At 41.7% G+C, this 15078-nt stretch overlaps 1 long non-coding RNA gene across 1 annotated transcript; it reads right to left on the bottom strand.

Annotated features, from left to right (window-relative positions):
* Window positions 1-6671: 6671 nt before the first annotated feature.
* LOC140687347 (uncharacterized) lies at window positions 6672-14944 on the bottom strand. Its single transcript, XR_012061580.1, has 2 exons — window positions 14617-14944; window positions 6672-7730 (listed from the first exon to the last, which is right to left on the bottom strand). It is a non-coding gene; the product is annotated as an uncharacterized lncRNA (long non-coding RNA).
* Between the last annotated feature and the right edge of the window lie 134 nt (window positions 14945-15078).

Below are 15078 nucleotides of genomic sequence, written 5' to 3'. Positions count from 1 at the left end.
AAGAAATAGTGATGTCCTCAGAGGGGCTCAGAAGAAAGTCGTGTGGTCTTTGATGAAAGCTCAGCCACGGGGTATAATTGAAAATTGTGCTGTGCTTGCAAGATCACAGGCAGCATTGCTCTTTGTGTTAGTGAAAATATTCCATGTGCCTAAAGGGAGAGCACCAGAGAGTTTGCAAATTCTTCTCATGGATAATCCAGAAATAGCTTGGGGGTGGAGATTCTTGATTTTCCTATTGGCTTAGTTCTTAAGCTTTAATCTTTCATTTTCTGTTACTATTAAGTTTGGGGAAGTGATACTGATTTCCCATAACAGCGTTGCCTGGATTAACTACTGACTGTAAAAGTGCTGAAAATAGCCTTTGTTTTTAAGTCTCCAAGTTGTAGCTCATCCTCTTTACTAACATTTGCTTTCAGTTAGCATGGATTATTTTACCTCTGCAAAGCTTTGTTCTATATTATGTTTTTATTATTTGTTTTTTTGAGGGGGGGTAATTAAGTTTAATAATTTGTTTATTTTAATGGAAATACTGGGGACTGAACCCAGGACCTCACACTTGCTAAACACACACTCTGCCACTGAGCTATACCCTCCCTCTGTTCTGTATTATATTTTTAATTCAATGAGTGGTTATTGCTAGAGTTCCTACCCCCCAAAAAAAGCCTTTGCCAGTATTTTATATGAAGCTTAATAGTTTAAAGAGACTGTAAATATCTGCATAACTAAAGTTACCTGAGAACTCAAGGAGCATTCATAAGCAGTGTATCTCAAAATGAATTGGTACATTAAAGGAGATCTTAAAATAGTAAATGAACAAGTAGAAATCTTTTACACCGACCTAAGCAATTTCTGTCCACTTGCCCACATTGTTTATCAGAAAAAAATACTCAGCTGATTTTTGTTAGGTGTCTTATATTAGTCTAACCTAAGATTTTTCTTTTTGGGGGGGAGGTGGTAATGAGGTTTATTTATTTATTTATTCTAATGGAGGTACTAGGGATGGAACCCAGGACCTCGTGCATGCTAGGTGTGCACTCTGCCACTGAGCTATACCCTCCCCCTAACCTAAGATTTTTCTGATGGGCAAAAAACAGTGGATGTGGCAGTGATCCCTAAATAATTCACATGATGCATTCTTCATCCTTTTTTTCAAATACCAGTGGCCTAGAAAGCCATGTATTGGCTTTGGGGAAAGCAAAATGTAATTATCCAAATAACTTATAAAAAGCTACTCTTTGCACATAATTGAGAAATATCAGGTCTCTTTCTTCAAAAGAACATTTGAAGTACTTAGAAGACAAAAGAATACAAGGGGTTTCTCTAGAAAACACAAATCTGCCCCTCTGGGTAAAACCTCATAGCACATGTGCAGTTTTTATCAGGGCCCCCGGCCTACGTGGCATCTTGCTGTGCTTTAGGAAAATTGTTACTCTAGGAACATCCCCGTGAGAACAGAAATGAACCTTTGTGGGCACAAAAGGCAGCTGGTGATGGGGCTGCAGCTCAATGAGTAGAGCTTGAGCTGGATCTCAGCCCACTCACCCTTCAGACTGCTTTCCCTTGTGCAGTGCACAAACCGTACAACCTTCCACGGAGACCCTGCTCATCGTGCTGCCTGTCTGCAGATTTTGTTCACTCTTGAAGAAAACAAGACTTGATCACATGGAATTATCTCATTGAGAAAGATAAGAATAAACTAGGAGAAGGGGGAAGTAACTCCACAAAACATCTGTACTTCCACGCACAAAAAGAGGAGTTCGGTGGTTAGCAGGTAAGTGACCCTTAAACAACAGAATGTCTGTTCAAACACTGGGATGCCAGCCCCAGGTGGAGAGATTTTGCTTCTCTGACTTTCCAGCTTATTATTCTAGTACAGTAGCTCCAACAGTCTTTCCACCTCATTGGGACCTTCAATCTATTGATGTCAAGACATGGCTATTATCCTTCACCTCTCCTGAATTTTTTCTTATCTCCTTAACCCTGCTTAAATTGCAAGTGAATCACTCTAATTCATCCCTTTGTATATATCCCCAACTCTTTGTCCTCCCCACATTGCTTCTTCCTGCTGATTTCGCCAAGGCACACCCCTGGTTAAATTCAACCCTCCTTCCTTTGCGTGTGCATCTGTGCAGCTGGACTATGGCAGGAGAAATATAGTCCACAGACAGCCCCCTTCAAATCCAGGGCCGCTGACCTCAAGGGGTCCTCACTGCTGCGGTCATGCTAACATCCCTAGTCCATTCACTCTCTCAATGCTATTATGCCACATCTCTGTCCTCAGGGAAGTGAAGCTGTTGGAAGAGAACTTCCACAGGTTACCACCGCCACCTCCACGCAGCTAAGCATCTGCCCGTGTGTGCGGTCTGCCATCACTATTGCTGAAGGATACTTTTTTTTTAAAGGATGTAAAATGATTCTCGTACAAATGTAAAACGAACATATACCCAAGATTTTATTGAGCTCATTAATTAATGAAGGAACCAGTGAGATGTTGGAAGCAGTTCTAAGAAGAATTTCAAAGAGCAGCATATAGGGATAATGAGGCATGCCAAAAGGAATTTGCTTAATAAACGCAAACTAGCTTCAGTAGTTGGGGAGGGAAATCAATTGTGCTTCCATTGGACAAAATTCTTTTGTATATATATGGAAAAGAATTTTTTGCATTCCTACCAACTGTGACTTACAAAGTTGCAAAATAGCTCAAAGGCAGGGTGCAGGGTAGCCTGAAGTGTGTGCTAGACAGGGTACCAGTAATATTCTTTGCTCATCTCAAAGTCATTTATAATTTTTTCCTGAAACCACAGTCTCTCTGGATTTCTGCCCAAACCTAGGCCCTCTCCTTAGGCACTAGATTCTACCTAGGGACATTGGTTTGCCATTCTTCCTCCTAAAGATCATCAAATTTTCTGCCCTTTCTTGATTTTCCCATCAGCAGACAAATACCTTTTTAAAACCTAATCCTACTTCCTTCACCAGATACCACCTGGTTTTTCTAGTGCCTTTGCAGCAAAACTGGAAAGATTTATTTGATTCTTACTAGCTCAGTGCTTTTCCTCTCACTGCTAACCCACTCCAGTCACTGTCTAGGCCTCACAGCTCCACCGACACTGCCCTGGAAAAGTCTCCAGCAGCCATGCTAAGTCCCATGGCGGCTTCTCAGGATCCATACAAACGCAGCGCCAGCGACCAGTCACTTCACCTTATACGTTAACTGACTCCAGCGCGCCACACACTCTGGGCTTTCCTCCTGCTTCCCTGGCCGTTCTTCCCAGGTTTCTCTGCTGATGGCTTCTCTTTATCCTGACTCCTGAACATAAGAAAATGCCAGTTCCCAGTTCCTACTCCTTCTCTGTCAATGGATGGTGACCTCATCCAGTCTCATGACTTTAAATACTGTTTATATACAGACAACTTCTAAATATACATATCCAGTCTAGGGGGAGAGTATAGCTCAAGTGGTAGGGTGCATGCTCAGCATGCACAAGGTCCTGAGTTCTAATCCCCAGCACCTCCATTAAATAAATAGACCTAATTACCTCCTCCACTCCCCCCACCAAAAAAAAAAAAAACAGCCACAATCATGATTTATATGCTTTAATATTTTTCCCTTCTAGGAGCAGCTTTCCAGTTTGTCAAGTTGTTAAGTTTTGTTGTTGTTGTTGTTTTTTATGTAAGAGGGACATAGCCTCTTAATTCAGATGAATTTTATTTGCATTCCCTGGATTGCATTCTCTGGAATGTGTGGTAATTTAGAATCAGAAGCGCCTGATAGTATAAGGGTGTGTCAGAGTGAATAAGTAACATCTGAGTATGCCATTTTTGGCATGGATACTAATAAATTTTACTTCCTCATAGAATGTAGAATTATCAAGATCAACAGGAATTTGCGGTCATGGATTGACATTAACTCTAGTTAGTAGAGGTTGGGAAAGATCCTGGCTGCCTGTAGACCGAGCACTTACTGCAGCTTCCCTGCAGAATCCAAGCCTGCCTTCCATTTTCATGACTCAACAAGGTCTGTTTTTATTACCATAAAATTCAAACTTTTATATAGCAAGTGGCACAAGAGAGCCCTGAGGGCAAGTACTTCTGCTACTTGATGGAGCAGCAGCACCCTGATTTGCCCACCCTAGGAGACAGTTTTTACTGAGAAGTTACAGGCAAAATTATAGTTTGCTCCTTCCATTCAGCATCTCCCATTGCTGATTAGATTTCATGAGTCAGCAGTCTTTCATAGTTAGATTTACAAAATCACCTTTGGAAATTCAGGGTAAAGAATAATGCCATCTTAATCTTGGGCCTAGAAAAGAATTAAGTCCTCTCTGGAAACAAAGAAGAAAAAAATGGAAGTCAGTTATGAGAGTTTCTCTCAGTCCGGGCGAAGGCAGAAAGGCTCCTGCCAAGCTCAGGAATTTTACGTGCAGGCCCATTTGGAGAAGGGATACAGGAAACACCTTGCTTACTAACGATGTTCCTCGTCCTGGATCAGAGTTTTTGCACTGACTTTGATCAGTTCAGTGCCTTATATAAAAAGATCACAGATCTGTGTCCAGGTCTTTACATGTTACCGCTCTGAAAAACAGAAGAATAGCAACTTATTTATTCAACTGAATTTATCTAACATCTGCCTTATGCAAAGCACGGAGGTAGGCTCTGTGGCGCACACAGGGTTACGTGAGACAAGATTCCTGCTCTCAGGGAGCACACATTTCAGTATGAAGATGACACAGATTTATCAATCTCTGTTACCTTAAGTTAAGGTCATGGAGGAAATCCATCATTGTCATCATGTCCCCTTCACCTCATGTTGTCTTCCTTACAGTTCAAATCCTGACGCTCGATAGACTGTAGGACCATATGCAGCTTGGTGAGCGTGCGAGCTGTGTAGTCTCACGGGGCCCTGCTCTCAGGAAGGCCTCACACATGGTTTAATCTTCTGCTATTGCTGCCTCAAAAATCTTAATAATTTTATTTTTGTACTTGTGTTCAGTAAGTGACAACTCATGGGACAATGGAATATGCACATGAGCAGTGGAAGCACAACCAGAGGTGATGCGTACATGTGTGCAGAGGGCTGGGCAGCGCAGGTAACCCAGCAGGCACATGCATGCCTCAGAACAGGGCAGGGCGCAGCCGGGCAGCACCTGGGCCTGCACGGCGGCGGGGTACGGTGACAGCAACAGCAAAAGCAGAGGCAGCAGTTGTGGCAGCCCTGGCTCCGCAGACCAGACGGGGAGGGGCCCTGCATGGGGACAGCACCAGGGCCTGCATTGGGACGCCAGCTTGCCAATCCCTGTCATCAGCACCAGTTTCAGCTTCCCAGCCTGACACTGGGACTGGAGCTGCTGGCAGTCAGGCAGCAAACTGTTGTTTACCTATTTTATATATAGCAGTTAATTAGTATCTGCAAATTTCAAATGCCCAATTTATCCCTTCCCACCCCCTTCCCCCTCGTAACCATAAGTTTGTTTTTTATGTCTATCTGTTTCTGTTTTATAAATTTGTTCATTTATGTCTTTTTTTTTTTTTTTTTAGATTCTACATATGAGTGATATCGTATGGTATTTGTCTTTCTCTTTCTGGCTTACTTCACTTAGAATGATGATCTCCAGGTCCATCCATGTTGCAGCAAATGGCATTATTTTCATTTTAATGGCTGAGTAGTATTCCCTTGTATAAATATACCATGGCTTCTTTATCCAGTCATCTGTCAATGGACACTTAGGTTGCTTCCATGTTTTCACTATTGTAAATAGTGCTGCTGTGAACATTAGAATTCTTAAAGGGTTTAGAATCTCTAGTTTTGAAAACTGCTGCAACATCGTAAAGCAAATAACCACAGAAATAGAAATTAAATATAAAGATCATCACATTCTACAGAAAAGAACACTATAAAGAAGATGTGGTATATAGACAATGGAATATTACTTAGCCATAAAAAGAATGAAAGTTTGCCATTTGCAACATGGACGGACTTGGAGGGTGTTCTACTTAGCAGAATAAGTCAGAGAAGGACAAATACTGAATGTTATCGCTTATATGTGGAATCTAAAAAGTAAAAGAAACAAATGAATACAACAAAACAGAAACAGACTCACAAACACAGGGAACAAACTAGTGGTGACCAGTGAGGAGAGGGGTGGGAGGAGGAGCAATGTATGGGTAGGGGATTAAGAGATACAAACTACTAGGAATAAAATAAAGAAGATACAAGGATGTGATGTACAGCAGAGCAAATATAGCCAATATTTTATAATAACTTTATATAGACTATAATCTATAAAGATATCGAATCACTCTGTTGTACACCCGAAACTAATAGAATATTATGTTACTGAAGTCAACTATACTTCAATTTTTAAAAAACACTATTTTCATATGAAGGTTTGAATGAATCAGTTGTTAATAAGAAAGGCAATTAAATTTTTTTCCTTGTAATTGAAGACAGAATGACAGAAAGCATAAACTGGCCTTTTGAATTGTACTCAAATCATGAAGTCAATTTCCATTGCTTATAAAACCTCCATAAATTTCAGGAAACATTTCGTCATGTCTGAGGAAACATTAAAATGCTGTTATATAATTTTATACTTAAAATCAAATTTAGACTTACATAAAGCTAATTTGTATGAAAAATTAAATCTGTCTAGGAAAATATTTCTACAAGAATCAACACTAGAAGTACTAAAATTTATTTTTCAAAATAAGTAAGTAGAAATTTATGTTAGTGTTGTCACAGCTTGTAATATATTCACAGTTGTATCAGCAGAAAGATCCTTTTCAAAATGAAAACAATCAAAATTTATTTGTGATCTTGCATTTGCTAAGAGTGACTGATGTTAGCTTTCAGTCATGTCTACTGAAAAAGAAACTGCGTGAAATGAATTTCTTACCTTCTGAAAATGAAAATAAAATGATAAGTATCAATCTTAATGAATTTGCAGGCAGGTGAGCCAGAAAATTTTCATCGTCAATCAAAATATCACATTAATAGACTATTGTTGTTTATTGCATTATATAGAATTATGGCCCCCCAAATATTATTTTTGTGGTTTTTAAGTTCATTGAGTTACCTATGTATCACTATTACCCCTATTACATTAGTACCTTTAACTGTACTTTTTTTTCCTGCTTTTGAACAGGGGTCCCAGATTTTCATTTTGCACTGGGCCCAACAAATTATGTCGGCAGCCCTGGTCAGGTAAGAGTATGACAGATTTTCATCACAAGCCATTATTGAAGACAGTTTGTGACTGTGAACACTTAAGAAGTATATAAGAGAGTAAGAAATGCAAGAAAATGTATGTTCTTAATGTGTTCCATACAGAATGCGTTAGCTAGTAGGCATTTCATCTATATTAAGAGTAAAATATTGTCATTCTGTGAGCCAAAGAGCAGAATTTGGCATAAGGAAAAAAAAATCTGTATTTGATTCAAAATAGATGTCACAAAAGAACAATTTGGGATAATGCTTCCAGTGGGTTGGCATCCTCATTAAAATTACATTTTTTGCCATTCAAAGCATGAGTTTAATGGGGATAAACATACATTCAAATGAGGGTCAAACTGAGATACTTTATAAGGAGTAAGCCATCAGATTGTCTTATCAGCATTCTGTGATTTTCAAGCACGGAGAGCCATTTTTCCAAATATCAGACAAACAGCACCACAATATGAGCTCCCCTTCTATTCTTGGCTTCTTCAGAACTGACAACTTCCAATGGACTTCACTGTAGATACAAAATCACAATAGAGATGACTTACAGTATAGCACAGGGAACTATACTCAGTAGCTTATAATAGCCTATAACAAAAAAGAATATATATATGTGTAGCTGAATCACTATGTTGTACACCAGAAACTAATATAATATTATAAATCAACTATACTTCAAGAAAAGAAAAGAAAATGAAACATCAGGGAAAAGCACTGAAACTAGAGAAACCAAATTTGCTTCCCATAAAGCTAAGAAAGATCCACTTACTTATAATTGTTTTTTATTTTTATATGAAGATTGTTATATATAATGACTTTATTTCAGGAATTAAGAAACATAAAGATGCATGTTTACCCAAAACAGATTTAGTTCTATCTTCTTGACTTTTAGTGAAATTATGGATTTCTAAGTGATATAATTTGTGTATCGGTGCTTTTAATGGGCCCATTTTAGCCATTTCTAGTACCTATAATGTTAAAATAGACTGAGAAAAGCTGCAAGCATGTACAGGAATACAGAGAAAGACATCATAAACAATGTTTACAGAATTAGGAAAAACGATCGCAGTACATGTACCGATGAGAAGACCAATACTCATCGTACACAGAGTCCTCCAACAACTCAGCGACAAGACGATGCAGCAGACCTCTGTTTTCCAGGCTGACTATCAAAGTCAGCTCTGAAAGACAAAAGCAAGTTAAAAAGAACTATCTGAGAGCGTGGGGGAAGAAGTGGCTTCCCCTGTCCGGTGGTGCTTGGGGATGGAGTGACGTGGTATCAGTGGAAAAGCCGTGGGCTTTGTTAGCGAAAATGCCCGACCTGCCCCCTCACCCCTCCCTCCTGTGCCTCTCTACACCAGAAGCTTGGAATTTACAGTGAAAATAATTTAAGGAGTTAGAGCAAGGTCAAAGAGAAGTTTGTTGCTTATCAGATGCCATCAACACAGTGGCAAAACAATACCAAAAACACACATACACAAAACCCCAAGACTAGCTCTCTGTCTAGGCGTAGTCTCCCAGAAGGGGCAGGGCTGCAGCCTGTTGTTATCACATATGTGTGACTGCAGTGTGCAGGGGGTGTAGTGGGTTGTTACGTTCTAGGTCTATAAAGAACCACGCTCCTTGCTCTAACGTGTAGAGGAAGGATTGCACACTGGCAGGCCACAGGCCAAACCAGACTCACAGACAGGTGTTCTTTTACTTGCACAGCTTTAAAAATGTTTTAATGAGTGACTGTGATGGTTAATTTTATGTGTCAATTTAACAAGGCTAAATTGTTCAAAAACTAGTCTGGATGTTGCTGTGAAGATGTTTTGTAGATGTGATTAACATCTATAATCAGTTTACTTTTAGTAAAGGAAATTGCCCTCAATCATGTGGATGGGTCTTAGCTGACAAATTGAAGTCCTTTAGAGCAAAATCTGAGGTTTCCTAGAGAAGGAATTATGCCCCAAGAGTGTAATATTAAAATGTTGCCTGAGTTTCCAGCCTCCTGTCCTGCCCTAGGCATTTCAGACTTGCTGTCCCCCACAGTCACCTGAACCAATTCCTTAAAATAAATCTCTTTCTCTGCATGCATATATATATATGTATATCTGCAAAGGAAAGTTGGGAAATGTGACATGGCGGTTAACAGTCGCCATGCAGCTAGGTTCTAGCCAGTGAGATGTAAGCAGATACGCCTGGGTAGCTTCCGTGGAAGGCAAATCCTATGTCCCTTCTTCCAGCTAGTCCTCCATCCTGCTGCCTAGAACAAGCTGTTAGAGCTCTCGCAGCCGTACTGGGTCATGAAGACAAAGGCCATACCCTAGGGACAACAGAGCAGGAAGCTGGGGGAAGCTGGATCCCTGGTCACTGTGGAGATGCTAGAGTAGTTCTGAACTGCATCTCGCAGAGGAAGACATTCTTATCTAATTTATGATTTTCTGTTACTTAGTGGAATGTAACCCTAGTTTAAAAATCAGGAAATATCACATAAAAATTCCAATCCTGGCTTCTCCCTTGACAATTTGGCATATCTGCTAAACTTGGGGTCATGCTCCCATGTTACCAATTGCCTAGGGCAGGAGAATGGGTGCTTGCTTTTTTAGACAAAGATGGAAACCCCACCAGGTTTTTCTCTTTTAAGTTCCTGAAAGCATTTGAGCTTGCTATTTCCTGACATGGCTGTTGGAGTTTTACCTCTGCAGTGTGATAGGCCCTTGCTCAAACTTATTTTGTCCTCTTAGGCTGTTTCTCCAACCACTTTTTTGGGAAATGGGCAGGATGGAAAATCATTGATGCCATCCTTATAACCTGCAGTCCTTCTCTCTGCATCACTTGCAGCAGGAACATTCCCAAATTGGTGCAGTCCACAAAGGAAGATGTGTCTGATGCTGGTGGAAACAGGCCTTCTCCTACCCTTGGAGAGACTACATCAGTCACAGTCCTACACGCCTGCCTGTGGGAGGAGGGAGCAGGTCGCAGTGTCTGCAGACTTCTCATGGTGGGGAAACTCCACTCTTACGGCTTGGGAGGAGGGATACAGAGCATCTTCTATTCCATGGCTGCAACCTTTTTTCTCAATTTAAAGATCTTCTTCTAGTCTAATGAATTTGTATTCCTCTCGTCCACATAATTTTGATCCAATTTCTCACTAATGCTAAAGTTTTATTTAGTGAAAGAGCATCACCCCCAGAATCCCTGCATTGACTTGACATGGCCTGAGGGGATTCCCCCCAATTTGGGCAAGGGGCTGAGGGGATGGAGGTTGGAGTCTCAGTTGCCGTCAGACCTAAATGGACCTGGCAATCACTGAGGGTAGGTGGGGGGAGAGTTGTTCTGACTTGAAGTGATCTTGGTGAAGTAAAGACTGATTCTTATCTTTGACTGTGAATGAACTCAAAGACAAAGACCCTTCAAAGTTGCTCAGGCATTTTGGGTGTGGAATGAGGTTAACCTTCAAAGGGGAAGCCACGACATGATCAGAAATCTGTGTTTTTGAGCCAAACTATGTCTATATCAGTGTCTAGACTTGGCTTTGTGTTTTCATTATGAGAATTGCATTAAACTCATAATGAGTCCTTCATTTGTGAGTGACTTCTGTGGCCAGGCACTGTTTCAGACCTTGGGAATACAGTGAGCAAAACAGGTAGGATTCCTGCCCTCATGGAGCTCACATTTTAGTTAAGGGATACAGATAATAAATACAAGTAAACAATTAGATAATCAAGATAATTTCAGATAGTAATAAGTGCTATTAAAAAACTAAATAATAACTTTTTTAAAAAACCAACTTAAAAGAAAAGGTGAGACAAAGTGATAAGGGGAAAGGGCAGGGGTCTAATTTAGATGGATAAGAAGGAAGTTTCCTCTTGAGGAAGTGATACTTACCCTAAATGACCAGAAGAAGATCTGAAAAAAGAGTGTTCTAAGAAGAGAAACAGCAAGTACAAAGGTCTTGAGGTGGGAGCAAACTTGGTTGGGTATGACACATGAGGTAGAGAAAGCCAAGCAGTAAAGTCACACAGAAGACAGGGGTTTGATCACACAGAACTTTAACTCAGATGTGGACTTTATTCTAAGGGCATTTAGAAGTGATTGGATAATGTTAAGCAGGGGAATGAATGATTTATATTAATTTTGAAAGCTCTCCCTGGATGCTGGTTAGATTATAACTTGGCAAGAGTGCAAGCAGGGAGGCCAATCAGGAGTCTATTTTAACAGTCCAGGTAAGAACTGACACCTAGTTTGGACAAGGTAGTAACAGTGGAGATAGCAGTGAATAGATTCAGGATCTATTTTAGAGGTGGAGACAACAGAACCTGGCAGGTGGATTGGATCTGGAGTAGGAGAAAATGAGAGGAATCTAATAGGGGTCCCCTGGTCCCATCCACTGAGATGGAAGCCTGAAGAAGGAACAGGTTCTGGGAAGAAAATCCAGAGAAGTGTTTGTCCCATGCTTTATTTGAAATGCCTGTGAAACATCTAGATGGAGGTGGCAAGCATATAGCTGGATAAATAAGAACACACGGAGCACATGTTCTTTTTGGAACTTTCAGCCCACTTGTGGAAACCTGGGAAAGTCCAAGAATGGGCCTGAAAGGGCATTCTGGACCAGCAGAGGTCCCCACGAGGTCCAGATCCCCATCATCTAAAGGGTTTTAGCACACCTGTGGGTAGCGGTATGCTTCATTTCACATAGTGCAAGTGCTTTAAAGAGTTCTACAGGTCAAGCAAGTTGTGAATTACTGTTTGTCATTAACTTACCTTTCAATTTGCCAAACACTTTCTCCTTAATGTTGAATTGTCTTTCATTGACTCTCAGTGGGAAGTTTTTGGTTTCTGCTTCCCCCTCTCCTTTCTTATCACTCCCTGCCTTCGCTTTTCTAACCAGCCTTTCCTCTGTGGACTGTTTCAAGTTAAAAAGTTTAAATCCATCCTTTCATGTTTCTGGGGTGCAGGGAGAGGTCTCTAATAGAGCTTAAGAAATAGCTTACCTCTTCCTTACTTCTGAAAAGTTGAGGAAGAAAACAAAGAGTGAGACAGACAGGCTGCCACAAGTGACTTTAGGTCTAGTAGCCAAGTGTGCTGAGCTAATAGTGAATTCCAGAATTACGAGCTGTCCCCACCCAGTTCCCAGCAGCATGGGTTGGGAGCAGGCAGGCCCCTGGGAGAGCGGCAGAAACTTGTTCTTCCCTGTGGGCTGCACCTCCCTAGAGGAAACAGGTGGCAGAACTGAGCCCAGTTTGCTGTTACTCTGCCCAGATTTATTTTACATCATCAGAGGTGAAACAGTTAAGGCTCTGAGAGAAGCGAGGAAACAGTCCTCATGGAAACTTGGGGTGAAGAGAGGACATTCTCCTCTGATAATGGAAACGTTCACCATTAATTGGCTGGTTTTATATGTTTGGCTTTTCAGTAAGTAGGACACCATTAACTTCAACAGGCAGATATCAAGCACAATTCTGCGACTTACTAACTATAGTTTTGGGAAGGTTACTTGAGCTGTCTCAAATTTCTCATTTGTAAAAATGAGGATGAGAGTACCTGCTTTGTGAAATCATTCATGTAACACATTCAGTGCACTCCCTGGATCAGAATAAACACTTAGTAAAGATTTGCTGCTACTATTACTACTGTAGTGGTGGCTATCACTGTTACCATGTTAGGAGATCTGTTAGGTGCCAAAGATATAAAAGATAAAAGACATAATCTTACCATCTAGAGCTCAGTAGGGAGATAGGAATAAAAATATAATACAGTGTAATGCACATTAGTAAAGTTTTTTTACCAGAAGGGTGCCTACCAACGATTACATTTTAGTGAGATTGTACCTATGCAGGCCAGGACAAAAAAAAAGCTGACTTGGAATTGTTGAGCTTCCCACATTCTTATTGGGTAGGAGTCAAGTAAGTGGCTCTGTTTGCAAGAAAGGTATCAGGAAACTGCCTGTGTTTTTAGGGTAGGTTTTTTTTTAATCCCCAAAGGAGTTAGTCACCAGTGAGGACTAGAACAATGATGGCTCTAAATCCTCAAGGTGGTGAAAGCCAGAACCAGCCCTGATTTAGCACTCCTGGGCATGGAAAGAGCTGATTCTTTGGAATCTGACACCTGGAGCCTAAACTGGCAGAGCCTGAGGGCCCTTGGATCAGGGTGACACTGGAATAGGCCAGAAGGGCCCCACTCTGGCTGAGATTCTGACGTGGCACTGACCCCACTGTACAGGACCCCCATGAGGGCAAGGCTTTATCTCTATGTACTTTACATCTGCTAAAAAGCTTTGCTGCCTTGCCCCTGAGTCACCCCTTCAGTGGCTGGTGCATAGGCATCCTGCAGCTGTAAGCCGTAAGTCTTCATGGCCTCATCTGCCGAGGTGACTGGGAATTCAGCCAGGAGTACTTCCTGTTAGAGAGCTCTGGAGTGTGGAGGCAGGCCCCAGAAAATAAGCCAAGCACCTTCCAGGATCACGGATACGTGGCCAGTTTTGCCGCATTCACCCTCTGCTTCAGCCATTAGATCAAGCCATTAGATTCACTTTCAGGTACCTCTAAAGTATGGCAAATTCTGTAGGCGTAAAAGAGAGGGAGTTGGAGGGAGGACAGTTCTCTATCACTGGTTTGTGAGAGCTCAAATATTTGCACCCTAGGGATGAAATGGGAGGCATAATAGTTGTATACCAACTGTGTAGGGCATCCTGGTCACTAACATAGTAATAGAAGCATGAATATGCTACAGCAGCATGAAGCAAGAAGTGATAAGTTCTGTAAGAGGAGGTGTTGGGGGAAGACTTCTGAGAGGTCAGGCCTGAACAGGATTTGTAAGAATGAGTAGGCGTTTACAGTGACAGAATAGAGGAAGTGAATTACAGACAGGAAGAACAGCTTGGACAAAAGCTTTACTAACCCATGACAGCACGGTATTTTCAGTGAATTTAAAGCAGATTTATCCACTCTGCGACAGAGTGTTTTGGTGGATTCATTTCTTGTTCCAGTGTTTACTGATAACCTCCTTTAGTTTTTAACAAAGTAAAGGTTTATTATATGTAAATACATATACAATATTTATAATAGTGCCTGGCACATGGTTAGCACAATCTTAGTCAAACTTCTGATGACTAAATAGCTCAGTTTTTTTTAATAAGATGTAAAAATTTTCTCAACCGTTTTCTATTCCTGCTCACTCCAATCCCCATACTTCAAAAATTCTAGATTCAATTTCAAAAGCCAAATATTTTAAGAGGCCAGTTTAAGATAGGTGCGGCACAGACGCCTAAAACGGAAAGGCGCTGCAGGAAAAGGGTAATGTTAGTTGTTTTTGGTCTGGGGTGATTATAGGCAAACTATCTAAAACAAGTCTTTAAAATTTTCGTCTGTTATTTTCTAAGTCCTGTTTCAGAGCTTTGTTTCAAATAATCGCACCTGGAGCCTCTAAGACCGTTGCACTCGGTAGATGGCAGCGCCGGCGGCGGCAAGGAGAATCGGTGAAGCAGTAAGGAACCGGCTAAGGTGTGGCCGTTCCCGCAGCAAGTGCCACGTAACCAGGGCACTGGAACTAATTTGACATCTAGGAAAGGCTACGAGAAGCGACAGGCTGGCCTGGATATTAGGGCCGAAGACTCAGGAGGAAACAAGGAGTAAAGAGCCGTGCAGTTCTGGGACGGTGGGCAGAGGGAGAGGAAGAGGGTCCCGTGTCGGGCGCGAGAAGGATGCGAGACAACGAAGGTCACGCGGCACCCGGTACCCGGGAGCGCCGGGCCCAATGGGAGGAGGGCGCGAGCCGCACCTCAACCTGCCGCAGGACGTCACGACGCCGAGGCGGACGCCGGGCCAATGGGAGGCCGCCGCGGGCAGGGGCGGGGCCCGGAGGAGTTGGGCTGGGCC

Source organism: Vicugna pacos, chromosome 2, assembly GCF_048564905.1.
Source record: "Vicugna pacos chromosome 2, VicPac4, whole genome shotgun sequence".
NCBI lineage: Eukaryota > Metazoa > Chordata > Mammalia > Artiodactyla > Camelidae > Vicugna > Vicugna pacos.
The sequence above is the reverse complement of the archived record's forward strand: the minus strand, read 5'-3'. Positions and strand labels throughout refer to the sequence as shown.